Genomic DNA, 27,937 nt, shown 5'->3' on the forward strand with positions numbered 1-27,937 from the left:
AAGCGGGCGGCCGAGGGCTGGGAAGGTGTCTGGGGCGGGATTGCTGTGCGGCTCTGAGCCCAAGAGAGATCGGACGGGAGGGTGTGCGGGGGCGGCACCAGCCGGAGGAGAAGTGGGGCCGCGGAGGGGTGGAGCAGGGAGGGGCCACCAGAGTGAAGCAGCTGATCCCCGAGTCCCTATTGGCCCCAGGCCCGCCAAGATACTTCACTGTGCCTCTGTATCCCTCTGCACCTGAAGGGGATGGGGGCCTGGGCAGGTAGGGCACCCTGGTGCGCACGCGCGCGCGCGCACACCACTACCTTTGCCTGGAAGCCCCAGTCCTCAGGCCCTGATCCCTGCCCTGTGACCTCTGGGAAACCTCAAAGGACAAAATCGGGGCCAGGAGAGTGACTGCGAACCGGAAAGACCTGACCGCAAGGGGCCTGAAGTGGGGGAGGGAGAGACGCGCATAGATCAGTTGCATCACCTTCAGCCCCTAGTGTGGATCCTGGTCCCAGCAGACGGCTGGTCACAGTGCCATTCCTGAGCCCTTTGGAAGGAGGAACCCTGTGTCCTCGGTACCCACAATCCAGCCTTGGGAGCCCATATTGGTCTGAGGGCTCACAGAGCCAAGCCTGGAGGGCTGGCTCCCCCCACCCCACCCACCCTCCCGGAATTGCTGTCTGCCTGTGCCCAGCCCAGAGGTAGGAGAAGGTGGACTCCCCACCTGGACAAGCCTTCAGCCTCTCTAAGTGGCAGAGGTAGGGGGTAGTAACAGCCCATGGGGTCACCCCGAAATCCAGGTGACAGTGGCAGTCACCACCACTGCTGGCCGCATGAGTTGATCTGACCCTTCCCGCATTAGTAAGGGATCGAAGCTTTCTGTGCCTTTTCTGGAAGAAGCCAGAATTATCTCAACAGAGACTTAGAGCTAATTGACATTGATCAGCCCCTTCCTGCCTGCCTTCCTCCGGAGGCGGTGGGGTGGGCAGGCACAGGAGCAGCCCAAGCCTTTGGCTCACGCAGAGGGGCCACAGGCTCAGCTCAGCTCTGTGCCAGCCACCCCCTCTCGAATGGCCTGTGCCTGCCCAGACAACGCAGGAACACAGTGCGGGCGCCACCAGCATCCCTGGAGAGTGCAGACTCGCCAGTGCCCACGGCACTCACGGGAGGGGCTTGGCCAGACTCCCAAGACCCCCTCACTCCCACTCAGAGGGACTGGTCAGACAGCAGCCAGGAGTCTGTGCTAGCCTGGGGACTGTGGCTCCGTGGGCAGTCCTTGGCAATGAACAGCCTGGCCAGGCAGGGCTGCGGAGATAATGGCCTGAGAACCCGAGGGCCTTGTACACTCCACCTTGGACCCAGCTGAAGCTGCTCCCCGACCAAGAATGCCCTCCCCTCCCGCATTCTGAGGTCCAGTCAGCCCCGCAGGCCCAGGAGCTCCTGGGGCTTCATAGACCACCCCTTCTCCCCGCTAGTGGGAGTCCCTGTGAGCTCCTCCTGCGCTCTGGCTGGGCACTGAGCAAGAGCTTGCTGGTGCAGGGGGTTCACACAGCCCACGAGAAGGGGTGAGGACAAGTCCCTGCCCTTCCCCCTCATCCTGACTCCTTCCTGTCCTGGCACCCGCTGGGCACATGGACCCCTCCCCACCCCTGTACACAGCTACCTCCCCTGCCACAAGCTTGCCACTCCTCCCCTCACAGGTCGTCGTAGACGGCCTCCACCCTGCCCAGATCCAGGCTGGCATTAGTGTTTGCAGGGACCCCTGGGTCATGGCAGAAGGACCGTTCGGGAAACTGCAATGCTGGGACAGACGAGATCGGCAGCTCTTGCTCCAGGCTGGAGCAGCTTCGTCCTGGACAAGGAGCATCCCTGTGGGCGACCGTGGGATGAGTGCCCCTCACGTTCCAGCCACTCGGACATCCGGGCTGGTGGGCACCTGGGTGGCCTGAACCCACCTTGAGCAGGACAGCCTCCCGGCGGAGCCAGGCACTCAGGCTAGTGAGAACTGGTGCGTGTCGGCGGTGTAAACTGTGGGTACACAGGTGCGGCGTGCCCAGGGCCAACAGAGGAGCTGTCCCGGTGGAGGGATGAGCTCGAGAGGGGGAGGGGGGAGGGAACACACTGGACGGGCTGGGTTAGGGTCCATGCTCGCTCATGACCGGGGGTGCTGGCTAACTCGGGGCTCCCTGAGGATGATGCATGGTGAACCCACAAGCAGTCGGAGAGACAGTAGGCTGGATCCCTCCCTCCAGCTCCTCTAGCCAAGCTGGCGTGGGATCCCAGGGAGGCCCCGCAGGCCAGCCACAGCCCTCAGGACTCAGGGCAGAGAGGACAGATCAGGCCCAGGGCGGGGGCGGCCCTGACGTCTGGTTCCTTCCCTGAGTTCACAAGCTGCCACCCTAGAAGAGCCAAACATGGGGTGCCTGGGTGGCTCAGTGGGTTAAAGCCTCTGCTTTCAGCTCATGGTCCCGGGGTCATGGGATCAAGCCCCGCATGGGGCTCTCTGCTCAGCGGGGAGCCTGCTTTACCCCGCCCTACCTGCCTCTCTGCCTACTTGTGATCTCTGTCTGTCAAATAAATAAATAAAATCTTAAAAAAAAAAAAAAAGAGCCAAACACTCTTTCCCAGGGCTATCTGCTCCCCATAGAGAGGACCCGTAACTGCCCGTGGGCCAGCTGGAGCCCCAGGCCTTCTCCTCCACCTGTCCCTTCACAGAGGCACTGAGACTTGCTTCTGCTGAGCGACCAGACACCTTTGACTCCCCTGCGGCCCGCTCACTGGGGATACCCTCCCCCATGGACGCCCCTGCAGTTCCCCTCCTCCCTTGTACCTCTGGTTGGCAGCCTGGCCCCATGCAGTTCAGGGCTCAGCCAGGCAGTCAGTGGGCACCAGAGGGAGGCTTTGCTCTAGCTCTTGGCCATCTCTGCTTCAGAAGGTGGTGTCCCTGCACCCAGCCAGCCCTCCCCAGGTCCCTGGGACTCCTGCCCTGTCCAGGGGTCCAAGCCAGGAAGGCAGTCCAGCCCCCTAGGAAGAGAATGTCATGGTCACTTGAGTTTCTCACCTCTCCAGCTGCCCTCAGCTCAGCCCAGACCCCCTTGAGGACAGCCCGATCAGGTTTTATAGGAATCTACCCCAAGCTCCCCTAGAAATGATGGGCTTTCTCCTCCTCCAAGAGGCTGAAGAGAATCTCGGGCAAGATATGGTGTCTGCCTCTCCTTTACAGCCCCCCGGGCCGGGCCGCCTCTCCATGTGGCAGGGCTCAGGTCATGATCTCTGGGTCCTGGGATGGACTCTCTGCTCAGCGGGGAGTCTGCTTCTCCCTCTCCTCTCCCTCTCTTCCTTTCCCTGCAAGCGCTCTCTCTCTCCGACAAATAAATAAATAAAATCTTGAAGTTACAGGAAATCACTGCCCTGCCTCATTTCCAGATTAAGGGTGAGGACTGAGGCCAAGGGGGCCACTCCATGCTGACATACATGGCACAGGGGGAGGGGAGTGGAGGTGGGGAGCACCAGGACGGCTAGGGCCAAGAGCAGCTCTCCTTCCTGACAGTGACAGCCCCGTGGGTCTCCCCCTGCTGCCCTGTGGCCCTGAGCAGGCAGCTTCTACAACAGGAGTGCAAGGCCATCAGTCCCCCTCCTCCAGCAGGCCTGCAGACGGATCCCTGAAAGTCCTGTCCCCTCTTTTTACTCTTCCCAGGTGTAAGACTGAGCATGTGTTCTCACAAAGGAGGGGTCTCTCCAGGCTCCTGGACCCCAGGGCAGGTCCTCTGAGGAAGGAACAGGCACGGGTGAGTATGAGTCCCCTAGGTAAGACAAGTGCCTTCCCTGAAGCTCCCGGTGGCCCCAGGCCCTGCGGAGATAGCCGGGCCCTCGAGGGTGATCCTCGATCCTAAGTGGTCTTGCTCCCCTGCGAGTGGCCTGGCAGACCAGTCAAAGAACCGTCCCACTGTGTGTGCACCAGCGTAGGAGGGGCTGAAGTCCGGCAGTCTTGCTAATTCTGGGAGGTTCCCTGCAAAGCCCTGATCTGCGAGGCCACAGCAGCAGGCGGGTACATGGGTGCTTGGCTCCCTCTGCCGGCATACAGCCGGCCACTGCATCTTCTCCCTCAGTGCCCTGCGGGACCATGCAAAGGGGAGTGGGGAAGGTCCCCCAGGCTCAGGGCTGGAGACGGGGACCTGCAGCCACTTCCTAGCTGCCCCAGGACACAGGACTCAACTCTTTATGTCTTATCACGATTACTGTCATTATCATTGTTATTATAAAACGCACATAGCATTGCCATCCCCGTCCTCACCCGCTCTAAGCGCACACTTCAGGGGCATCAAGCATGTCCGCACTGGGGGCAGCCACCACCACGGTCCATCCCTACAACTTTCTCCCCGGCATTGTCCCCCGCAAGGGAGACACTAGCCCCCATCCCCTGCCCCCGCCGCGCTGCTGCCCCCGTCTGCTCTCCAGCCCTGTGGATTGGACGCCTCCCAGCACCACCCAGAGCCGGAACCCTGCAGCGTGTCCTGTGCGCAGCTCCCTCCACTCAGCATGGCAGCTTCTGGGGTCAGCCACAGGGGAGCGGGTCAGGGGCTCCTGCCTCTTCGAGGCTGGGGACGGACCACGGTGCTGCTAGGCCACGTTCTGTTTACTTGTTCATATGGTCACCCACTTCCCTTTTAAGTAAACAAGGCAAGTTCACCTTCCTTTGATTGCAATTTTGTAAAATCAATCAGAAATGTTTTGAGGAAAAGATGCTCCGATGTTAGCCCTGGTCATTTCTGGGTCTGGAGGGATCTGGAGGAATTCTTCTGCTCCATTCTATTTTCTCATTTTCCCTGCAGTGCCACAAGGGGCCCAGGGTGGGTTTTATGTCGTGTGTGTGTGTTGGGAATTTGCGGGAGCATGGGCGCATGCATGTGTGTGTGTGTGTGTGTGTGTACATGTGTGATGTGTGTGGTACATGTGTGTGCCCATGTGCACGTGTGACTCCTGCGGCTCGCACCAGCCTCATGGACTTGGTGAATAGAAAAGGTGCACTTCGGGATGAGAAAGGGGGTCACCTGGCCACTTCCTGTGCCCTGACCAGGCGGGGGTCTCTCCAGATCCTGGGGACAAGCAGACCACGCTGCTCACAGGAAGAACATGACCAATGGAGAGAAGAGCTCCGGAACTTGGGGGGTCTGGGCTGCGATCCTCCTGGCACAGCACCCCTGTCCCTGCAGACATGTGGAGCACCATGGGATCTGCAAGGTCAGGGTGCAGAGGCAGACATTCAGGTGTGCACTCAGGGACGTGAACCGACCACCGCAGAGCCTAGTCACAAAGCCCATGGGGCGTCTGGGTGGCTCAGTGGGTTAAAGCCTCTGCCTTTGGCTCAGGTCATGATCTCAGGGTCCTGGGATCGAGCCCAGCATTGGGCTCTCTGCTCAGTGGGGAGCCTGCTTCCCTTCCTCTCTCTCTGCCTGCCTCTCTGCGTACTTGTGACCTCTGTCTGTCAAATAAATAAACAGAATCTTAAATAAATAAATAAATAAACAGGGCCCAGATCACAGGGAAGGTGGCTCTGGGGAAGGGGTGGGCAGCCGCGGGGTACAACTCCTTGGCTCTGGCAGTCACGCAGGGGAACCTCACTGTAAGCCTTATTTCCCAGTCTCTTGGGGTCTGCATACAGTACCAGGTGCGGAGGAAATGTGGAGGTGAACAGGGCATGCCGCTAGGACCGGTTCGCCATGCTGGTACCTTGCAGGGGCCCAAGGCAGCCCTGGGCAGGAGCTCAGGAGCCTGGGAGGAAGGACTGACCCTGCCCCGAGCAAGCGGGAGCAGGAGGAAGACAAGGGCAGCTCCTCCTCCACGCAGGTCCCCCTTTGGTACCCCAGCTGCAGCCCTAAGAACCCCTCACTACCGGCGGCTGTTGATCCCAACAACTGCAACTCAGCAAACTTAAAACCCAGCTTCTCGTTGGCACACCTCCCCCCACTGCAAAGGTTTGAGGGGTGCCGTGCCCAGAACACCAGGGCATGCCCCAGGATCGTGCAGAGGAGCTGGTGGCCCAGCAGGGCTGGTACAAGTGAACTGGGACAGCCCAGAGATAGCAGAGAGACAGCCCAGAGACAGCACAAAGAGAGCCAGACAGCCAGAGATAGCACAGAGACGCCCCCAGAAGTACAGAAGTAGATGCCTGGAGGAAGCAGGCCCTTGGCCTCAGCGGCATAGCATCTGGGAATTCAGGCTGTAACAGTGCTGGGTGAGCACATGCTGGGGCCGAAGGCTGAAGGCCAGGAGACGGACTGTCCCTAGCCAGTCCGCAGGCTCCACTTGGGGAGCACAGGTGACATCCCTGGTTTTTGTTTGTGTTTCCCCCATTCATAGAAGTAATACACATCATTTCAGGGAAAAACAGAACTGAAGCTAATCAAAAGGTAATAGACACCATCTCTTACAAACTTATTTTAGAAAGAAAGAATCTCCTTCGGCTGTGCAAACTACTTTTTAATGTCTTAAACGAGATTCATGTAAAATTAAGTAACAGGGAAGATGCCAAAAGTTTTTTCACTTGATTTATTATTATCATTTACCACTTGGTAATTGTAAAACCCTTTTTTAAAGTTAGTACCTGATGATTGCAACAGAATCAAGAGATTCACAGGGTGGAAACAACACAGAGCAACAAAGTATAAAGTGGAGGAGGGGGAGGGGGAGGGGAAGAGAGGAGGGAGAGGAGGGGTAGAAGAGGCAGGAGGGGGAGGAGGGAAAGAAGGAGGTTTGCGAGGTTTGGGAAGGGAGGAGTGGGAGGGAGATGAGGAGAAGGAGAGGAGAGAGGAGAGGGAGGTACAGGAAGGGGAAAGGAGGGGGGAGGGAGAGGAGAAAGAGAAGGGAAGGGAGGAGAGGGAGAAGGGGGAGGAGAAGGGGGAGGGGAGGTGAAGGGGGAGGAGAAGGGGGAGGAGAGGAGGGGGAAGAGAAGATGTGCACTGGGCAAGTTGGCAGGGTGGTGTCTGTCCAGGTCAGCAGTCCGTCACCACCAGGATGCGGGATGCGCACGTGCCAGCCTGGCCATCTCTGGCTAAGCATCGCCTGATCCTCCGTGCAGCCAGGTTCCCGTTGGCCCTTTGCAGGTGGCTCTGTCTCCCAGGAAACCATGCTACCCAGGCTGGGGTTGGATCGCACTCTGTCCTGTGGATGGTTATTCCGATGCAACATTGATCTGTTGCTGTAAGAGTTTATTACATGTCTTGGCCGATCAATGTCCTTCCCTGAGGAATGAAGTCACCATGGCAGGCTCATGAAATGATGTTTCTTGGCCAGGAGATGCCGGGGGATACAGAAGTTCTCTCCGACGTCCCCAGCTGCGACACCTCCCTGGAGACACACTGACCTTCTGGTGCGCCCACCCCTCAGGTCTCCTTCCCTCCTGCTCAGAATTTCTACAGGGACGTCCAGCCACCACTGGGCCACCGTTTGCAGGACATGCGGGCGCTCACCGGCTCCTCACTAACCTCCCCCCCACCAGCCTCGCCTAAATCTGAACCAGGGCGGGGCAGGACAATTTCAACAATCAGTTAGGGAAGTTCTAAGGAGGTAGTTACTGTATTTGAAATTGGACACTTTGTTTCGGACCCTGACTCCTGTGTCTTCCTCTCCACGCCTGTCCCCTTGCTGCAGACAGTGCACAACACCCCTCATGGGGCCGCTGCAGGTTCAGACAGCGGGACACTCCCCACAGCCGTTGCTGGCTGCCTGGGGGGCTGTGCAGCTGGTATTGGCCTGGGTGGGAAGGGCAGCACAGACGCAGTGGTGTGAGATGCACACGACGAGGAGACTGAGGAAGACAGTCTGGCATGGGGAGCCACCCTCCCCCCCCCCAGTCAGGATCGGGCAGGGCAGAGCTGACCACAGGGGAGGGAGGACAGAGAGAACAAGGGGTGGGACATGGCCACGGAGACGCCTCTCCCTTCCTCGTGGGGGATTGGGCTCCTGGCTGAACACCCATAAATATTGCATGTTTCAGGGCGCCTGGGTGGCTCAGTGTGTTAAGCCTCGGCCTTTGACTCAGGTCATGAGCTCAGAGTCCTGGGATAGAGCCCCACATCGGGCTCTCTGCTCAGCGGGGAGCCTGCTTCCTCCTCTCTCTCTCTGCCTGCCTCTCTGCCTACTTGTGATCTCTGTCTGTCAAATACATAAATAAAATCTTTAAAAATATATATAATATTACATGTTTCCTGAAAAATCAAGTCAGCTTCAAACCTCCAACTCCAAAAGTGTGTAGAATGTGATCCTGCCAACGTCATGACCTGCTGAGGTGGGCCACCCAGGCCCCCAGGGAACTTACAAGGGTCTTCTGGGACCTCTGCGTGCAGACAGCAACAGAAGTGCAGAGCTGTGCGGTCCCCGGTAGGAAGGATGAGGCTGAGAGCCATGTCTGGGGAACATGCCCCGTTTGAAAGCTCGTTGAGCCCTCAAAACTGGAGGCAGGAAGAATAAGCTTTGTCCTGCATTAAAGAATAAAGGCTAGACGACATCGCCAAGGCAGCCACCAGGATGTCCCTCACTCAGGTCCCCCTTGACAAAACCAACGGGGCATCTGGCCGTGACAACAGTGGTCTCGAGGGGCTGTGGGATCCGGCCAGGACCCTGTGGAACCCCACTGTGCTCCAAGACTGATGAAAGCTGATTTGAGAAGCCAGGCCCACACCCAGGCTGCCGACGCAGGGACTGAGGGCTGCAGAGTAGGAAACCTCCCCTCACCCCTGAGGACTCAGCCACTCAGCTGGTCTGTCACCAGCATCAAATACCAAGGGACCTGGAAGGAGTCTCATGCACCGCTGTGTCAGCCCAGGGCACCTCCAGCACTCCGCCTGTCACACACACACACGCACGCTCGTGTGCACACACACCGTGGCCAGCAGCCTATGCACATTCACAAGCCCCAGCAGTGGCAAGAGGGAGCTCCTGCAGATGGCTGGTGGGTGTGCCCAGAAAACCAGCCCAAAGCCGCAAGCTGGGGACAGACCCAAACGAGGTTTAGCCCCCTCAGGGAAAGAAAGGGGAAGCTGAGGGCACGTGGCTAGACATGGCAGGATAGAGGAAAAGCATACAAGCTAAAGAATTCTGCCACAGAAAGGAGCCAGGAGCCGGGAAGGGGGTGTGCCCACCAGTGCAAGAAAGCCTGAGAATCCCTAATGGAGTCAAGGGAAAGCACATCTCCCCGGGAATCAGTAGGTGAAGACTGCAAGGTATGACTGCCCCTTCCATTGTGAAGACAGTAACACAAAACTCCAAGGAACATGAAAAATCAAGGCAACATGACACCACCAAAAAAGCCCCACAATTATGGGGGTGCCTGAGTGACTTAGTCGTCAAGCATCTGCCTTGGGCTCAGGTCATGATCCCAGGGTCCTGGGATGGAGCCCTGCATGGGGCCCCCTTCCCGTTGGGAAGCCGGCTTCTCCTTCTCCCACCCACCCCCCCCCCGCTTGTGTTCCCTCTCTCGCTGCGTCTCTCTCTCTGTCAGATAAATAAATAACATCTTTAAAAAAAATAAAAAGAGACAACTTTCCCAATTTGCAATTTGCCCAGTAAGTTCAAAATACAAGTTCAAAATACAGGCATTGTGTTCAGAGCCCTGTGATAAAGTGAGCATCACAATGAAGCAGGTTAAATGAACTGTTTGGTTTCCCACTGCACATGCAAATTATGTTTATACACTGCTCCCATCAGTGTGTGATAGCGTCCTGTCTTAAAGAAACAATGTACATACCTTAATTAGAAAACACTGTATTGCTGGGGCACCTGGGAGGCTCAGGCAGTTGAGCATCTGACTCTTGATTTCAGATCAAGTCATGATGTCAGAGCCGTGGGGTCGAGCCCTGTGTCCAGCTCCAAGCTTAGCATGGAGCCTGCTTGGGATTCTTCCTGCCCCTCCCCCTCTCCCCACTCATGCATGCTCTCTCTCTCTCGCTCGCTCTCTCTCGCTCTCTCAAATAAATATATACATCTTTATAAAAAAGAAAAAAAAAGAATTAACATCAATCTCTCAAACTCTTCCAAAAACTTGAAAAAGAAGAGATGTTCCCAAACTTGTTTTATGAGAACAGACCCACCCTGATACCAAAGCCAGGCAAGGGGGAAAAACCTACAGACCAATATCCCTCACCAATATAGATTCATCAAAATCTCAACTAAATTTCAACAAAAATTCTCAACTAAGTACTTGCAAACCAAATTCAGCCCTATATACCCGGAGTAAGGGAGATTTCTTTCTGGGATGCAGGAACGGTTCAACATTCACCAACTGATCAATGTGATACATCACATCAATGGAATGAAGGATAAAAATTATATGGTTATCTCAATAGATGCAGAAAAAGTATTTGGCAAAGTACAGCATCCTTTCATTATAAAAGTGCTCGACAAAAAAGAAATGAACGGGAGTCAACAAAGGCCATAAAAGACGAGTCCACCGCTAGCCTCATACTCACCAATGGAAGGTTGAAAGCCTTTCCTCCAAGATCAGGGACAAGACAAAAGCACTCTCACCACTCCTTTCCGACATGGTACTGGAAGTCCTGGCCAGAGCAATTAGGTAAGAAAAAATAAATTAAATAAATTAATTAATAAAAATAAAAATAATAAAAATATAAATAAATAATTAAAATTAAAAATTTTTTTAAAAAAAGAAAATCCTAACGACTCCCTCAAAAAACTATGGGAACTAATCAATGAATTCAGTCAGGTTCCAGGATACACAGAAATTAGTTGTGTTTCCCTGAGTTTTCACTGAAGTATCTGAGAAGTAGATCAAACAAGCCCATCCACACTAGCACCACAAACAATAAATCACCGAGGAATACGTTTGCCCAAGAGGTGGAACGTTTGTGTGCTGGAAACTGTGACACTTGGATGAAAGAAAGTGAACCACACAAAGCCAACGGGAAGATACCGTCAGGGACAGATGAAGAGTGTTAAAACATCCCCAACACCGAAAGCCTGGTCCTGGGTGAGCTCAGTCCTTGCAATCTGGACGCCGGTTCGGTCCGGGTTGTCACAGGAACCATGAAAGGGGGAGCCGTCCGTCCACAGGGTGCCCCCTCCCTGGCCATACCCCTGCTCCCAGCGCAGATGCTGCCTCTCTGTCTCGCTCGAAGGCTACCCGTTTTTGAGCTTCCAAAGTCTGCGGGGCGGCTCCCTTCACACATTCTTCTCTGTGCTTCTATCCAGATTTACTGATTTCTACCTTGATCTTAACTGTTCCTTTCCTTCTCCTTGATCTTCCCTTCTTGGTCCTCCAGGGGAGCGCTCAGATGATTGACAGGCGCCCACAGGCTGCCCTGCAGGCTGCTTCCTTGCCATTCAGCACAGGTGGGTTTTCCCTGTCCCTCAGGCCTTCCCTTGGACCCGTGGCTTTAGTTACCACCATGTTTAGTTACCAAGAGTTTGGGGGGGGGGGGCATGGGGGGAACTCAGAGTGTTAAGCCTCTGCCTCCGGCTCAGGTCATGGTCTCACGGTCCTGGGATTGAGCCCCACATCAAGCTCTCTGCTCAGCGGGGAGCCTGCTTCCCCCTCTCTCTCTGCCTGCCTCTCTGCCTACTTGTGATCTCTGTCAAATAAATAAATAAATCTTTTTTTTAAAAAAAAGAGTTGGGGCCTTTTCCTATTATTTTTCTATTAATTTTTACTTTTAATTCTGCTGTGTTCATGGAAAACACTCTGGTCTCACTTGTTCTGTGGGCCAGGATGAGCCCATCTTGGTCTGCAGGCACTTGAAGAGAACACATCCCCTGCTGTTGGTGGATGGGGAGTCCTATCGACGTCAGAGGGGTCCTGGTGGGCGACACTGGCTTTGAGTTTTTTCCACGTTCCTGCAAATCTTCCTTGAAGTCATTCTGCCAATCGTTGAGAGGGGTACTGCTGACAGCTTCCGCTTAAACGAGGACTTGCCCACATCTCTCAGACCTGTGGGGAGAAGTGGCCACATCCACACGGGCCCCTGGTGGGCTCTAGCAGCCCTGGGGAGCCCTGCAAGCTGAGCCCACTGTCCACCTCCCACCTCATCGGCCTTGGCTGGAGGCCAGCTTTTCTGTTCCCTCCAACCAGGAAGGAGCCCCAGGCACCTTCCTGCGGGGCCCAGGCCTGGCCTCCTCTGCCCACGTCCGCTCCCCCACCTGCCCCTTGAAGGTGGCATACAGGAAGGTGCAGCCCCAGACACAGCCAGCGGGGCTCACTCCTGAGGCCCTGGGAACTCAGATGGACGGTGCCTGGAGAAGTCTGTGCTGTTGAGAAACTCTGTGTCTCGAGGTCGCACTTCTTGTAGGAAAAATCGCTCCCAGCTCCATAGTAACAAGCAGGGACAGCGCACTGTGGGTTCATGTTCAGAAAATAGGTATTTCTGTGTAAGTCCCTCTGCCCTCAGTGAGATCTGGGGGTCCCTAAACCTGGCTCGGCAGGATAGTTTCTGGGGGTAAAAATCCCAACCCAGATGTCCTAAAGGAGAGTCATGGGAACCAGCTGTGACCTGCCTCGTGGGGTCCCCACAGGTGGCCCCATGTTTGGACAGGGTCAAGGCGGGGATCAGCACATAATGTCCACACCAAATGTCATGTCCATGTCTCACTCATCCCTGCTTCCCAACCCCTCAGGATGTTGTGAATGTCCTTCCCTATCCACACCGGAGGTCTCATGCTAAGACAGACCAGGGGGGCTTAGTGGTGTCAGAGAGGCCTAGCCCTGGCTGTCTGGATGAGGGCTCAGCCCTCCTGCTCAAGACTGAGCACCAGCCCCTGCAGCCCTCCCAAATTCCTGCCAATGCCTGTTTGCAGACACCCTGTGGGTCTGGGGTCCCAGGTGGACCCCACTGGCTCCTCACGGTGGACGGATCACTCTCCAGGACCCCGCTGGCCTCCAAGCCAGGGTTTGCAGGTAGAGGGTGGGGAGACCCCACCGCAGCCCTGGGCTGATGCACCTGCCATCACTTTCCCATCACGGCCCCTCGACCCCAGGTCGGGGGGGCCAGTAGGCTCCAAGCACGCTGGTGTAGACTCCAGGAGCCTGGAGTTCGGCCAAAGAGCAGCATCTCGAGGATGGGTCCAGGGCATCTCACAGCACCGGGGTCTGCGCTCTGGCCAGGCCCAGAGACAGGGTCCACATCCTTCCCAGAGGCTGCTGCAGAAGGAAAGAACTCGGTGGTCCTTCTGGAAAGTGCACTGGAGACAAAGAGGTTGCACAGATGTAGACACAATGCACTGACAGAGTTTGCACATACAAATGTACACACATGCGCACACACGGACACCCATCCGGGCCAGTGCACACATTCTACACAGATCATACAAGGATGCCCCACCTCTCCTTAGCCCCCTCCAGCGCCCCAGGCCTGCAGCGCCCCCCAGGCTTGCGCCCCCCTCCACCGGGAAGCCCTCCCCTCCCCTGCCTTTCTCTTGGCCTCTGCCCATGCATGTGACAGGGACTCCCGTGTTTCCCCACCAGAAAGCTAGATTTTAACAGAAAATCTCCCGTTCTCTGAACGTTGGTTGGAAAATGAGATGTTTAAATGCTGGGCAGGGGATGAGGCTGCGAGATTGTCGAGGGAAATGACAGTTTTTTCTGTTGGAACCAACCCCCCCCCCCCAGCTCAGCATCAGCTAGAGAGGACATCCAAGGGCTTCTTTAGCCTCACTCCAGGCCCTGGGAGCCTCTGAGCTAGTGGGGCCCCGCCGTCTCAGGTAGCCAGCGATGGTGTGGCCGTCAGCCTGGCCCTGGGGTCCCACCAAAGCCTGTTCCAGCTCCACGCCTCTGCCCCTCTGGCTCCCTGGGCTGGTGGGAGGGCTCCTCCTGTGGCGGCCCGTGGTGTCCAGCTCTCCGGTGCAGGCTGGCTCTGAAGCGGGACCCACCGCCAGGCCAGCACATCAGAGGGTGAGGGCAGACACCAGACAGAAGGCCCCCCCGACCCTGCCCTCCTACCACAGCCTGGCTGGTCCCTGATTACAAGGCTGGGCCTCTCTCCTCTGTCCAAGACCCCAGCCACCCTGGTCCCGTCTCACAAGGACAGGAAGTGGGCTGTCCTGGGCACCCCCCCCACCCCCATCAGCCAGCGGGGGGCCCTCATGAAGTCCACTGTTCAGGCCCCCCCACCTGACCCGAGCCTGGCCCCATGGCATTCTGTGGTCCTGGCCCCGCGGCCTCCCAGCCCCTCCCCCTTGGTGACCCTGGCATCGGCTACCCCCAGAAGACCCCGTTTCTCTGTGCCTGGCAACATTGCTGGTCATGGCACCTGGACTGTGGGCACCTCCTGCCTTCTCCTGCAGGGATGACGCACCTGCATCGGTGTGTCCCCTGGGGCCAGAGGACCACACCTCATGTGGCGGTGGTCCCAGCCACACAGCCAGCCCTACAGTTGCCTTCCACCCTGAGGACCACCCAGCAGCTACCACCAACCACTCCTCACCCTAGACATCCAACAGACTAAGGAGCCTGCACAGGAGGTGCCTTGAGAGACTGTGGGTGGGAGAGAACATTCCAGAGAAGAGTGGGAGGCAGGAGGTGCAGCCACTGTGTACGGGGCATGACCCAGTGAGACTGGGGTGAGGAAGGTGGGACAAGGACCCCCGTCCAGGGGCCGTGACACCAGTGATGGGGACAGGACCCCCGCCCAGGGCTCGAGACACCCATGATGGGGACAGGACCTCTGCCCAGGGCTCATGATGTGTGTGATGGGAACAGGCCCTGCCCAGAGCTTTTGATGACAGTGATGGCAGGACCCCCGCCCAGGGTTCATGATGTCAGTGATGGGGACAGGACCCCCCCCCCAGGAGTTGTGACACCTGATGATGGGGACTGAGCTCAAGATCCCACTCAGGGGCCATGATGTCCCCCACAAAGAGGGGCAAGTTTGTCTCCACCTTGAGAGCTAGAGGAAGCCCCATCCCAGCCGACCCCGTAGGACCAGTGGGGATACTGTGTGCTTAGCCCACGAAGGCCATGATGCCGCAGGTGAGCGCAGTGGGACCTCAGTTTCCCCACCTGTACTGGCTTTCAGGGGCTGCTAGGAAGCAGGAAGGCCTGACTGTCTTGGAAGAAGATGGGCTGAGGCTAGGCTGGTGGGGCCAAGAAGCAGCGCACGTCCCTGCCCCGCGGCTGGAGAGCTCACGGCAGCACCGTTCCTGGAAACCTCTGGTTTCTCCACCTGCCCTCAGAACTGTGAAGGCAAATGGGCCCTGTGCCCACGCTTCTCCTGCCAACACCTCTTGCTCTGTTCCCAACCCCAGCCCTCTGGGCTGTGCATCCCCTCCCGGCATGGCCACGGCTCGTGACCCCAGGGGGTTACAGCCAACCTCCGCACTCCCCTACCGCAAGACCCCCAGCTCAGGGAGAAGGGTGGCCCAGCCACACAGGAGGTTCCCATTGCAGGTGAAGAAATGTTTACGATGGTGCCAGCCTGCAGGGAATGGCCACGCTCCCCCACCACAGAGTCCCCCGCCCCAAGCGTGGTGCTTTCTGGAAGTCTAGAGGGCCTGGGATCAGTGTGCGTGTCTGTACCCTCGGGCAGTGTGGCCCCTGTGACCGAGGTCGTCGGGGGGATGGGGGGGACGGCTACCTCTGCAGGGGGGCATGAGGTGGGTGGGCAGGTGGTAGACGGACAGATGAGGGAAAACGAGAGGAAGTCCAAGTGAGCCGGGGACGAGACAGCTCCAGGACGCAGATCAGGCGTGAGTTCTGTTTTCTCCGCGCGTTTCCGAATTGTCCCAGCTTCCTACAACGCGTGTTATTCTTCTGATCAGAGCGACTAGGGGTTGTTTTCTAAGTAGTACGCGCTGCATCACAGAAAGCTTCCCAGAGCAGGGGGCACCTTGGCCACCAGCAGTGGCCTCCTACCGTCCTTGCATGGCCCCAACAGGAAAACCCGGCGGGGAGGGAAGGCCAGGTCCTGTCGGAGGGCCTCCAGCTCCTGGACAGGCTCCCTCCGTCATGGGTTCCCAGGGCTGACCCAGCCCCCAATTCCAGGCAGCCCCCTGGGGAGTTCCCAGAGGCCACACAACTATCAGGGGCCCAGCCGTCCCTGTCTGGAGGGGCATCAGGCCACACCTGGGTCCGGACTCCAGGCGCCAGGCCAGAGGGTTATGTTGCGGTGTGCGGTGTGAGAGGTCACGGGCCAGAGTGTGGGTCACCGTCTGCAAAAAGAGGCCTGATGCTGTCCCCTCCCACACTGTCCATGGGTGCCTAGATGCAGGGACACACTGAGCTGCATGATGGACAAGGACCCTGACCCAGCAGATTACGCTCCCGAGGAGCAGACAGTAAACATCCCAGAAGGGAGCTTCCCTAGGCCTGTGCTGGGAAGCGAGAGGCCAGGGCAGCAGAGCTGAGGGGACAGGCAAAAGGACCCCAAGTAGGAGAGCACTGGGGGAGCAGCCCACCAGGATGGTGCAAGGTGGGGTTGGGGTGGGGGAGGAGAGGGAGGGAGGAAGAGAAGGGAGGGAAATGGGAGGTTAGATGCAGGAAGGAGCTCAGGTGCTCCAAGCGGTCAGAGAGGAGGGGACTAGGCAGGATGGCCTGCCAGACCTTGTGACCATAGGTCCCACAAGCCGAGGCCACATCCTGGTGAGCCAGTGGCAAGTCTGGTCAGCCTGGCCTCAGACCTAGCATCCAAGCAAACCAGACCCTAAATCCCCTGGTCTTGGTGTAGGGGAGGCACAGAAAGCGGGGACAAGAAGCCAGCAGGACCTGCCAGCGAGTGACCGTGGCTTCGCTACCCCTCTGTCCTCCTAGGCCTGGTGTCCCCCTCAGGCCCATGTGCTGCCTCCTTCCTGGGCTTCAGCGGGGAAAAATTTGGGAACTGCCAGCATGAGGCCGCCGGTCACTGTCGTGGCCAGGATCTCAGCCGCTGGCCATCCTGGAGAGGCCTGGGCTGAGGCCCCAGAACTCTGCAGAGGGGGCATGAGGCCATCACGGTGCCCCTTGGGGCCGGCAGGAAGAGCTGGGTTATCTAAGCCCCGGCAGGGGAGCATCTGGGCTGAAACATCTGGAAATCCACAGAGCAGAGGCTGAGGGCCACAGCAGACAGCTGTCCAAGACCAAGGTCACGAGCGGGCAGAAAAGGTGACCTGGACCCAGTGGCAATGGCCTCAGTCACCCCGAGGCCCCTTCTCTGCCTGGCCCTCAGGGAAGAAGGATGGAGGAAGCTCCCTCACCATCCCAGGAGTGCCACCAGCCACGCGGCCTGGCTGGCCTGCCACAGGCGGGCCCTTCTAGGAAGAGGCCTTCCTGGTAGCCACCAGGCCCTGCACAGAAAGAGCCGGGACATTCCCTGGCCCGGTGCTGGTGCTCTAACACAGGCGGCTGTTCTCATAGAAAGTTCCAGGGAAGACACACGGCACCACAAGAGAAACAAGGCACCGTGCCCGGGGTCTTACCGCAGGGTGGGGTCTCACCTCTTGGGGAGCATCACGGGCCCCTTCTCTGCCCTTTGTTTTTTTTGTTTCATTTTACCTTTGTTTTTTTAAAGTGGTACCATTGCCCTGTGACAGGATACTGGTTTCAGGTGTGGGGGGAGGTGACTGGGTGACTGGATGTCTGTGAACTGTGGGACACGATCTGCATGATGTCTCCTGAGCGCCCGTTAGCTCTTAGCTCGCACTGTCACAGATTTTCTTTTCTTGTGATGGAAACTTTTAGGATCCACTCTCTCTGCAATTCACAAATGAACCTGGTTTTGTTAAGGACCAACAGCCAGGCCGCCCATCCCACCCCCACCGCCCCTCAGGCGATACCTCCCTGAGGGAGGGAAATGGCACGCCTTATCAGGGCCTTTTTTAAGTTTTAAACCGTGTTCCTGATGCAGCGGGTCCATCCAAGGAGGAAGCCCCTGGGCCAGCTGGGCCAGCGCCAGCCCCTCCCCCACATTCCTCCTCCCACTGCTGCCTTTAAAGGCTCCTGGGGCCCACAGGCCACCATCTGCCTTCTGCCTGCCACCTGCCACCATGCGCTGTCTTGTAAGCCTAGCTCTGGCCCTGCTGGCCCTGGAGGCTGCCCTGGCCCTGGCCCCAGCCCCGGCCCTCACCTTGCCAGGTAGGCTTGAGCTGCCATCCCTTGGCCGGGCGTGGGGGGGGTGGCGCCCAGGAGGGTCCTCCCAGCCTCCCTCTGCCCCAGGTGCATCCCCGACACACTGCTGGCCCTGATATGTTGGTGATAGGATGGGCGGCACAGGGTGGAGGAGGCTTGCCCCTAAGGGGTCCCCCACAGCAAAAGAGCAAGGCACTGCCTAGAGACCCCCAGGTGCCACAAGGCTGGGCCCCCGTCCTTGGACCCCTGGGTTTTAACCCCACCTACTGCCGTGGGCCTGGACCTGACGTACCCTTTCGTTCCCAGGTCACACTCTGCTTACTCTCTTCCTTTCAAGAAAGGGGGCAAGTTAGGGTGCTGGGGACGAGACTGCCCATGGCTCTTGCCCCACCTTGCACCCCCACCAAGCAGCCCCAGGGGAGGTGGTCCATGGGCCCCCCTCACCTGCCTGTCCTGTGTGCAGCGCAGGCTGTGTGCCCGGAGCTCAGCTCCTCCGAGGAGGACGCCTGTGTGGTCTCCTGCAACTCAGACGAGAACTGCCCCCAAGGCACCAAATGCTGCCCCAGGAGCCCCTGCAGCCGCTCCTGCATGGTCCCCCTCATCGGTAACACCACCGCCCCCACGTCCCAGCTGAGGCCTGTCTGGGGGTGGGAGGAGCCAGCTTGCTCTAGGGTCCCCCCTGAGGGGGCACCCCAGACCCCTCTTAGTGACCCACCTCCCCAGCTCCCTGAACTCCACCCGGGAGTGAGCCCACTCCCCTGCTGGCGTGTGGGCTCAGGCTCACAGGCCTCCTCCCAGCATCGCCCAGGCCCAGCTCTCTGAAGCGGCAGCCGGGGTCCCAGAGGGCACGGTGGCAGCCCTGGGGGCCAGGACACCAGCCGCAGGGGAGACCAGCTGCAGGGCGAACTCAGGGCCTGAGGGCCGGCCGTTTCTCCCCAGCGCCTGTGCAGAAGGCCGGCCGCTGCCCCTGGGTGCCGGCCCCCCTGACGCCCGCACCCTGCCTGGAGAGCAGTGAGTGCTCCCGGGACGACCACTGTGCCGGTGACAGAAAGTGCTGCCTGAGCACCTGCGCCATGAGGTGTCTCTCACCCGAGGCAGGTGAGTGCCCCACGCCCTCCCGGGACCGCACCACTGCCACGGCCACAGCCCCAGCCACTGTGGCAGAAGAAGGCCTGGGCTCAGACTAGGTGTCAGGCGAGCAAAGGAAGCGGAGACTCAGAGACTCGTCTGAGCGGGACAGCAAGCCATGGTCCAGCCCAGGCTGAGGAGGGCCTGTGACCTTGCCACGTAACCCTGGGAGGCAGCTGAGCTCCCAAATGTGGGAGGAGGCCTGGGGCAGGAGCCAGGAACCGTGGATCCTGACCCCCTGTGCCCAAGCCTGCCTGTGGGCCATGGGGAAGGCCGGGGTGGGAAGGCTGTGGAGCGGCCCCCGAGGTTGGGTCCCGCTCCTCTGAGGCCTCCGTGTCGCCTGCAGAGGAGCCACTCCAGTGAGGGGCTTCCCCAGGAATCCCCCGGCTGCCAGGAGCGACCAGCCTGAGCCTGCTTGGCAAGAACCTCGTCTCCCCGATCCAGAGAGCGCGAGACACTTCCCACCTGCTGCCAATAAAAACCCACTTAGCTTCACGTCTCTCCGTCTGTCTGTCCGGGGCACCTGCCAGGAGGGACAAAGCACACAGGCCTCTGGGAGCTCCCAGGCTGCCCACTCAGCCCTCGGGGGTCCGACCCTGCTGAGAGGCGTCGCTGGCATAGGAATGGGGGGAGAGCAAAGACTGCAGGGAGGGCTGGGGCCCCGATGTCGATGTGGCCTCTCTCCACGGCAGCGTGTGACCCCATCGGGTGGTTGATGCGGAGGGCAGTGTGCTCGCAGGGAGCCTCAGTGCCCAAAGCGCCTCGGGCAGCCTCACTAGGACCCGCAGGGAAGCACGCCCACCCAGCACACACGTGAGCCCCTGGGGTTGCTACCAGGCTGCCCCGACCACAAGCACCCCCAGAATTTCCAGAGGCCACCTGCTCCCTGCCTCGCTAAGCTCTGGATTCAGGGGTTCCCACGAACTCCACAGGCTCACCAAGTTGTGAGGATGACCCACAGAAATCTGAGTGCACAGTCTGTTACAAAGGACACAGACCAGAAAGAGCCAAATACAGACCACACCGTGGGGGTGGGGGCGGGGACACAGGAGGCTGTGTCCCCGCTGGGGGGGGCCACCACCTCCCCACACACCCACGTGTCCCCATCCCAGAAGCCCCCTGAGTTTCAGTGCCCAGAGAGGTCTCGAAGTTGCATGGACAGGATGAAACCCTTGGCCATTGTTGACCAACTCAGCCCCTACCCTCTAACCTGACGGCTGGCTCTCGGGCTGCTGGCCCCTGTCCTGTGCCACTGAGGACCCCAGAGCCGCATCAGCATAAACTCGGGTATAAGAAAGGAGTCCTTGCAAATATCACAGGACACTCATATCACCCAGGGAACTGCAAGGTTTTGTAGCACTCTTCCAGGGAGGGGACAAAGACCAGAGTTCTTTATTTTTTTAAGATTTATTTATTTATTGGGGCGCCTGGGTGGCTCAGTGGGTTAAAGCCTCTGCCTTCAGCTCAGGTCATGATCCCAGCGTCCTGGGATAGAGCCCTGCATTGGGCTCTCTGCTCAGCGGGGAGCCTGCTTCCTCCTCTCTCTGCCTGCCTCCCTGCCTGCTTGTGATCTCTCTCTCTGTCAAATAAATAAATAAAATCTTTTAAAAAAAAAATATTTATTTCGGGCGCCTGGATGGCTCAGTGGGTTAAGCCGCTGCCTTCGGCTCAGGTCATGATCTCAGGGTCCTGGGATCGAGTCCCGCATCGGGCTCTCTGCTCAGCAGGGAGCCTGCTTCCTCCTCTCTCTCTCTGCCTGTCTCTCTGCCTACTTGTGATCTCTCTCTGTCAAATAAATAAATAAAATCTTTTTTAAAAATTTATTTGTTTATTTGACAGAGAGAGAGAGCAGGAGCAGGTATGCGGGACTCAGTCCCAGAACTCCAGGACCATAACCTGAGCAGAAGGCAAACACTTAACCCACAGAGCCACCCAGATGCCCCCAAAGACCAGAGCTCTTGATGGCAACCCAGTGTGCAGCCAGCATGGGAGCTTTCAGCCAGCCTGGCCCAGCTCGTGCACACTCCACGACCTGCCACGTGCCCACTGACACAACAAGAGCTGGGGAAAGAGGACGATTATCCAAGAAGAGGGCACCAACTGGTAGCCTTTTGTTTCTGGACCATTCTCCAGCAAAAGGAACGAGGAGTCCCTGGAGACAGTTGAGTGAACACGGGACCAGGCCGCATGGGACACCGTGTGTCAAAAGCAGCACCCGCCTGTGGCCACCACCAGACAACCAGACCCCAGCAGCGACGGTGGCAGACAGGAAGCTCTTTATAGAAAATGCTGGTCAACACAGTGTGGGGGAGGGGGCACAGGACTGGAAGCCCACCTCCACAACTCTAAAGTCATCATCACTCCAGGAGGTGGCATCGGGTGCTGGGGAAACCACTGGGAGAAACGTCACAGCCTCAAAGCATCCCATAGACCTGCTCACCACTCACCAGGGGGAGCATCTCCCACAGTGGAGAGCTCGTCCCAACTGACCCAAGGGATCAAACCTGGCACCGCATCTGCTAGGACCCACCAGGGCGCTGTGCGTCCCAGCGCGACCCAAGGGGACCACAACACTCACACTGGTGGCCTTGCCAGAGATGTGCCATCACATGAGTCCAGTTTCCACTCGGTGTTGTAGAAGACAGGGAGCAGAGGGGGCGGGGGGAAGGGACTCATCTCCTGATCTGCTGGCCTCGCCACACCTAGGATTCCCTACCACAGGGTCTCTTAAAACAGTCGCTTTCAGGAGCTGGATGTCCATCAGGGTGGAAACCCTCCCTGCTCCACCACCTCCCACCACGTGCTCGTAGCAGCCTACCCTAGAGCTCCCAGACCCTGCCAGTCTCCTGCCCAGGCCACCCAGCTTCATCCCCCTGAAGCACCGCTTCCCCTCCTCCTCCAAGCTGAGGGCCCCTGTGCTGGAGCCCAGGTGGGCCGGAGCCAAGAGAGGCTGGGAGGGCATCAGTACCGCCCGGGGCCAGGCCCCCGCCACACACTGTCCTTACCCCACCGCCCCAGGAGGCTCTGCAGGACTTCCAGGTAGACATGGCGGAAGGATGGGCAAGGCAGAAGGGTGGATGAGGAGGAGGAATGGGACAGGGGAGGGATGGAGAAGTGGAGACAAGAGAAAGGAGAGGAAGAGGAGGAAGAGAGAGGAGGTATAAGTTGTAAGGACCTTCTCCTCTTCCTCCTCCTCCTCCTTCTCCCCCTCTCTCTCTCCCTCTCCCCTTCTCCCTCCTTCTCTCCCTCCCCCTCCTCTTCCTCCTGGGGGTCTGGGGAGGTCTTTCACGCCCAGGCTCTGTGATCCTACAAAGGACGCAGCACTGCACCTCAGCCACAGCTAAGATGTACTATGGCAGGAGACAGCAACACTCACACATGGAAGAGGCACAGGGGAGAACCCTGGAGGCGGCCAGGCAGCAGCTTCCAGACCTGTCCCCAACTAGCCACCAAGGTGGTGCTGGATTCTCCAGCAACGCACAAGCGGTCACGTCCGCCCAGGAAGCTCCTCAGGGTTTTTCCCTGGGGCTGGTCTGGGGACACCAGAGGGGTGGAAACCCAGCCTGGCAGAGGTCCCACAGGGGCCAGCACCACGCCATGCCCCCCCAGGGTAGACCCAGGAAGGCCCTTGTGTTGGCACAGTTGAGCAGCCACGTCCCTAGCCACCGGCCCCCTGCCCCCACCATCACCAGCTCCTCGGGTCCTGGTTCCAGCGGTATGTCTGTCTGCTCACTGCTCTGGTTCTGTCACTCCACTGCCAGCAAGTGTGACGGACAGGGTGGCCTGAGGTCTCCCGGCCATCCCTCCCCCTCCCTCTCGAAGGGAGCCGAACCCATCTCATCCAGCCTTGTCAGTCTGGTGCCCTGGGCCTCGTGAGCAGGCTGCATGGAGGGCACTGACCTTCCCCAGCACCTTGCTGAGGGTACCAGGCTGGGACCCCAAGGCCACTCTGCACTCAAGTCACCAACAAGCTGGGGAGTAAGGGAGCAAGCCAGGCTAGCCTCACTGCGAAGGGGCACAGGAAATAGGGTGAGACTGGGGTAAGGAGCAGGAATGCAGAGGGGGCTCACAGAGCACCACCAGGACAATGACAAGAAAGAAGCCGCCCACGTCTTCCCGGCATCCAGCTGGGTCCACTGCCTCTGACAGCAGCGGTGGCTCCAAGCTCAGTGCTCAGGAGTGGTTTGAACTCAGATCCTCTCCTCCAACCCACAAAACCCACCCATGAGGGCAGAAGCCTCTCTGGGGACTGTGGCCAAGAGCCTCCGGACTGAATTGCCTCAGCCAGCTCTGAGCATGGGGCCACCTGCAAAAATCTGAGTGACTATGGGGACTCAACATAGGCCCCAGGCCTGGACACAGCTCCCCTAAGGTCAGAGCCCCCCCAGTCACCAGGGGGAGCTGACTCTTGGCTCCTGGGAAGTCAGAGAGGCTTTGAGGGGCCACAGAGGGCTCCCTGCTGTGGCCAGTGAGACCCCAGATAGTGGGCCCCAGGCACGCCCCCCTCGTAACCTCCCAGAGCAATGGCGACAGAGACTGTGGCCACAGCAAGGTCTGCGTGCTCAAACCTGATGACCTCTGCTCCCCAGGCCAGCTGACCCATACCCAGGCTCCCGATAGCAGCTCTGGCAACTACTCTGATGTCCCACCAGCCCAAGGAACTAAACAGACAACAATGGCAGGTGCCCTAAACGTGGCCTAATGACGAAGCCCACTCATGGGCCAGAGGCCCCTCTCACGGGCCCCCCACTTTGTGCGACGCACCTGCTTTACTGAGACAATTCACGTAACACACATCCACCCCCAACCTGTAGAACCCAGGGGCCCATCGTATTCTCAGTTAACGGGGCGTCCGCCCAATCCAGAGCATGTCCAGCGCCTGAAGCCATCCCAGCCCCACAACCCCAGCCCTGGCAAGTGCTCGTCTACTTCTGCGCATGGGGACCCGCGTGTCCAGGACCGTCTCCCGTCGGGACTCTGTCACCAAGCATGTCCTCAAGGCTCATCTCGAGTGGCTCTGGCTGGCCACCATCCCATCAGGGACACTCGTTGATCCACTGATGATCACCGGACCGTGTCTAGTTGGGGCCTTCTGGGAACACTTGTGTACGAGTGTCATACGTACACGTTCTCTGTTTTCTCGGGGTGTACACATAAGAGTCACACTGTTTCGAGAAACTGCCCAATTTCCAAAAGCAGCCACACCGCATTACACGCCCACCAGCTACGCTCAGCATATGGAGCTCCCCACGCCCTCGCCAGCACCGGTCGTCCCCCGGGTTCTGTGGTGGGGGTTTTCATGGCCACCGTGAAAGTGGTGCAAATGGGCACCACACTGTGGCTGCGAGCGGCACCTTCCTGAAGGCCAGCGACGGCGCTTCGGAGAGAATCTACTCCCACTGTGACTGGTTTGCAACGGGGCCGCTGCCGTTTACCAGAAAGGTGTAAGAGCTCTGACTCTGCGTCTTCGTTTTGAGACGCACCCATATTACCGCATGACTTGCTATTCGTTGCTTCTTCTTAATATTCTTCCTTTTCTAGAGCAATTTTTTTTTAAAGATTTTATTTATTTATTTGACAGAGAGAGAAATCACAAGTAGATGGAGAGGCAGGCAGAGAGAGAGAGGGAAGCAGGCTCCCTGCCGAGCAGAGAGCCCGATATGGGACTCGATCCCAGGACCCTGAGATCATGACCCGAGCTGAAGGCAGCAGCTTAACCCACTGAGCCACCCAGGCACCCCCTTCTAGAGCAATTTTACGTTCCCAGCAAAAACAGTGAAATCTACTTCTTGTCCCCACAAGAACGCCCTCCCCCCACCATCAACATTCCCCAGCAAAGGGTACACTCGTTATGATCAACGAACCCACAAGGCCTCACCACGAACACCCAAAGTCCACAGCTGACGGGACAGCTCCCTCTTGGTGTACATATCCAGTGGCTTTGGACAAACGTGTGATACCCACCCATTATAGTATCACCCAGAATGGTTTCACTGCCCCAAAGATCCCACACTCCGCCTGTTCATCCTTCCCACCCTCAGCCTAGGCAACCACGGACTTCTCCACGGTGCTGAGTGTTGCCTTTTCCAGAACGTTCTACGTTTGGAATCACACAGTATGCGGCATTTACAAATAGGCTTCTTTCACCTAGGAGCGTGCATTCGAGGTCCCTCCGTGTCCTCTCGAGGCTTGACTGCTCATTCTTTTTAGTGCTTCGTAATACCCCACCAGCTGGGTGGACCACAGTTTGCTTGGCCACTACCCTCCTGAAGGGCGCCTTGGTTGCTTGCAAGTCTTGGTAACTAGGACTGAAGCTTCTAGAAACATCTGTATGCAGGTTTCCATGAGGATGTGGGTTCTTGGCTCTCGGGGGGAATACCAAACAGCACAACTGTGAGCCTGCGTGGCGTTGGGAGTGTGTTCTGGCCCCTGTCACAAAAATATCATCCACTCTGTGCCTTACGAGCAATGGAAATCTGTTTCTCAGAGTTCTGGAGGCTGGAGGAGCGAGATCGGGGCACCGGGATGATCGGGGGAGAGCTGTCTTCTCTACTGCAGACTTTCTGCTGTGCTCTCACATGGTGGAAATCCAGGGGCTCTGTGGGGTCCCTGTCTCTTTTTCTTTTTAAGAGAGAGAGCACATGCTTGAGAGGAGGGAGGAAGCAGACTCTGTGCTGAGCGTGGGGCCCCACTACACAGGGCTCGATCCCATGACCCTGAGATCATGACCTGAGCCAAAACCAAGAGTCAGACACTCAACCAACCGAGTCACCCAGGTGCCCAAGGGTCTCTTTTAAGAACACTAATCCCACCAAGACGCCTCCACTCTCATGACCCAATCACGTCCCAAAGGCCCCACCTCCTAACACCATCCTCTTGAACGTCAGGTCTCGACATATGAACTGGGAGGACACGGCCATTAGGTCCATTGTCTATGGTAAGAGTATGTTTAGTTTTGTAACAAAATGTGAAACTTTAAAAGCAGCCGCACCATTCTGCAGTCCCACCAGCAACGGAGTAGACATCTGAGGCCAGAAACCAAACCAGGATGCATAATAACCGCAAGAGAGAGAAGAGCAACCACACAGGGAAATGGAAAACCTAGAGGAAAAAATTCCTTTCACCAAAATTCTTCCATAAGAGAAAATATCACAATCATGAAAAAAAAAAAATAGTATAAAAAGGAACATTCAGGGGCGCCTGGGTGGCTCAGTGGGTTAAAGCCTCTGCCTTCGGCTCAGGGTCCTGGGATCGAGCCCCATGTCGGGCTCTCTGCTCCGCAGGGAGCCTGCTTCCTCCCCTCTCTCTCTCTGCCTGCCTGTCTGCCTACTTGTGATTTCTCTCTGTCAAATAAATAAAAATCTTTAAAAAAAAAAAAAAAAAAAGGAACATTCAAAGCCAAAAAGGAGACCTCAGTAAGTCTAAGTGTGATGGCAGAAAGCAGGCCTCAGGAGAGTCAGAAGCGGACGCTGCGGGGACGTCTCAGGAAGCAAAAAATCAGGAGATGGAAAGAAGACAAGATGGGAAAATCAGAAATCAGACTCAAAGAGCCAATATTCGAACCTGGGCATTTTGGAAAAAGATTAAGTGAAGGAAAAGATACGCCCAACCCAGGAAACAAGGAGGGAGACTCTCTGCGCCGGGAGATGTCAGAGCCGCGGGCATAATGAAAAGCCAGCTTTTCGAAGTTAAAACAGAAATAAGAAAAAGGACAAAAGAAGGGAGAAAACAGAAGGAAGAAAAGAAGGAAGGGAGGGAGGGCGGGAGGAAGGACTGACACCACAGTCCTGAGTCCACCACTTGTGGACTCAGAAGCCAGGGGAGCGAGGAGGCCGGACGGTCCGCCGAGAGCCCGCGACAGCAGGAAGCGGATTCTAACCTCGGCCAGCCGGCCGGTGCGGGGGGACCCAGGACGCGCCCTTTCAGACCCGCGGGGTCCGAATTTGCCTTCGCCGCGCCAGCTCTCCAGGGCGCCCTCCGGGGACCGCGCGGACCAAGGAGCAGCGACAGGACTGCGCGAGCAGGACCCCGTTAATCTTCCCGGGGAGGGGGAGACCCCGCCGACGGCCCCCGGGAAGAAGGGAACCCGGCAGACGGCTCCACGGCCGGTCGGAAGGCGCGGGGACCCGCCCGAGGGGTGGGCCGGCGGCAGAGACCGAGGCGGGCGGGGAGCGCCCCGAGGAGAGGCGCCGGACTCTGACGCGCTCCGGGAGCCGCACCCGACGGCCACAGCCCGGGGCGAACCGCACGCAGCGGGGAGAGCGCGGCGGGAAGGGGCAGTAACCACGCACAGCCCTCAGAGGCGCGGGGCCCGCCTCCCGCCCTCCCAAAACGATACGCCCGCACCCGCGAGCCGGAGACGGTGCGTGAGCCCCACGGCCGCGGCGGGAACAGAGCGCCCGCAGGACTAGGCACACCGCGCCTGCACGGCCGCACGACCCTGTGGGATCCGCTCCACCGCAGCCCCTCCGCGCAGGACCCGGGGCGGGCTGCAGGGCGGGGCTGCGGACGCCCAGCCGTCAGCCCCGGGTCCCGAGGGTCTCATTCTTCCCGGTTCCCATCTTTCCTGAACTGCCCAGCACTTCCCTCTCGCCCCGCTACTTCCCATTTCCTAGGTTGTGCCCTCAACAAATATGGTACTCGGCCAGAGAGGCGGTGGCTAGCGCGAGTTCCGGTGTCTGCCCTCAGCAAAGATGGCACTGTGCTGGAAAGGGTGTGGGCACAACTTCCGGTCGGGCGGACCTCGGCTAGGCTCGTTTCCGGCGGCGCTCCAAGTGACGTAGC

At 58.3% G+C, this 27,937-nt stretch overlaps 1 long non-coding RNA gene across 1 annotated transcript; it reads left to right on the forward strand.

Annotated features, from left to right (window-relative positions):
* The first annotated feature begins 13,614 nt into the window (after positions 1-13,614).
* Positions 13,615-19,639, forward strand: LOC101677608. The gene is made up of 5 exons (XR_001180437.2): positions 13,615-13,689; positions 14,272-14,448; positions 18,489-18,629; positions 18,965-19,123; positions 19,500-19,639. It is a non-coding gene; the product is annotated as an uncharacterized LOC101677608 (long non-coding RNA).
* Positions 19,640-27,937: the final 8,298 nt, after the last annotated feature.

Source organism: Mustela putorius, unplaced genomic scaffold, assembly GCF_011764305.1.
Source record: "Mustela putorius furo isolate JIRA1106 unplaced genomic scaffold, ASM1176430v1.1 tig00003845_pilon_pilon_pilon, whole genome shotgun sequence".
Taxonomy (NCBI): Eukaryota; Metazoa; Chordata; class Mammalia; order Carnivora; family Mustelidae; genus Mustela; species Mustela putorius.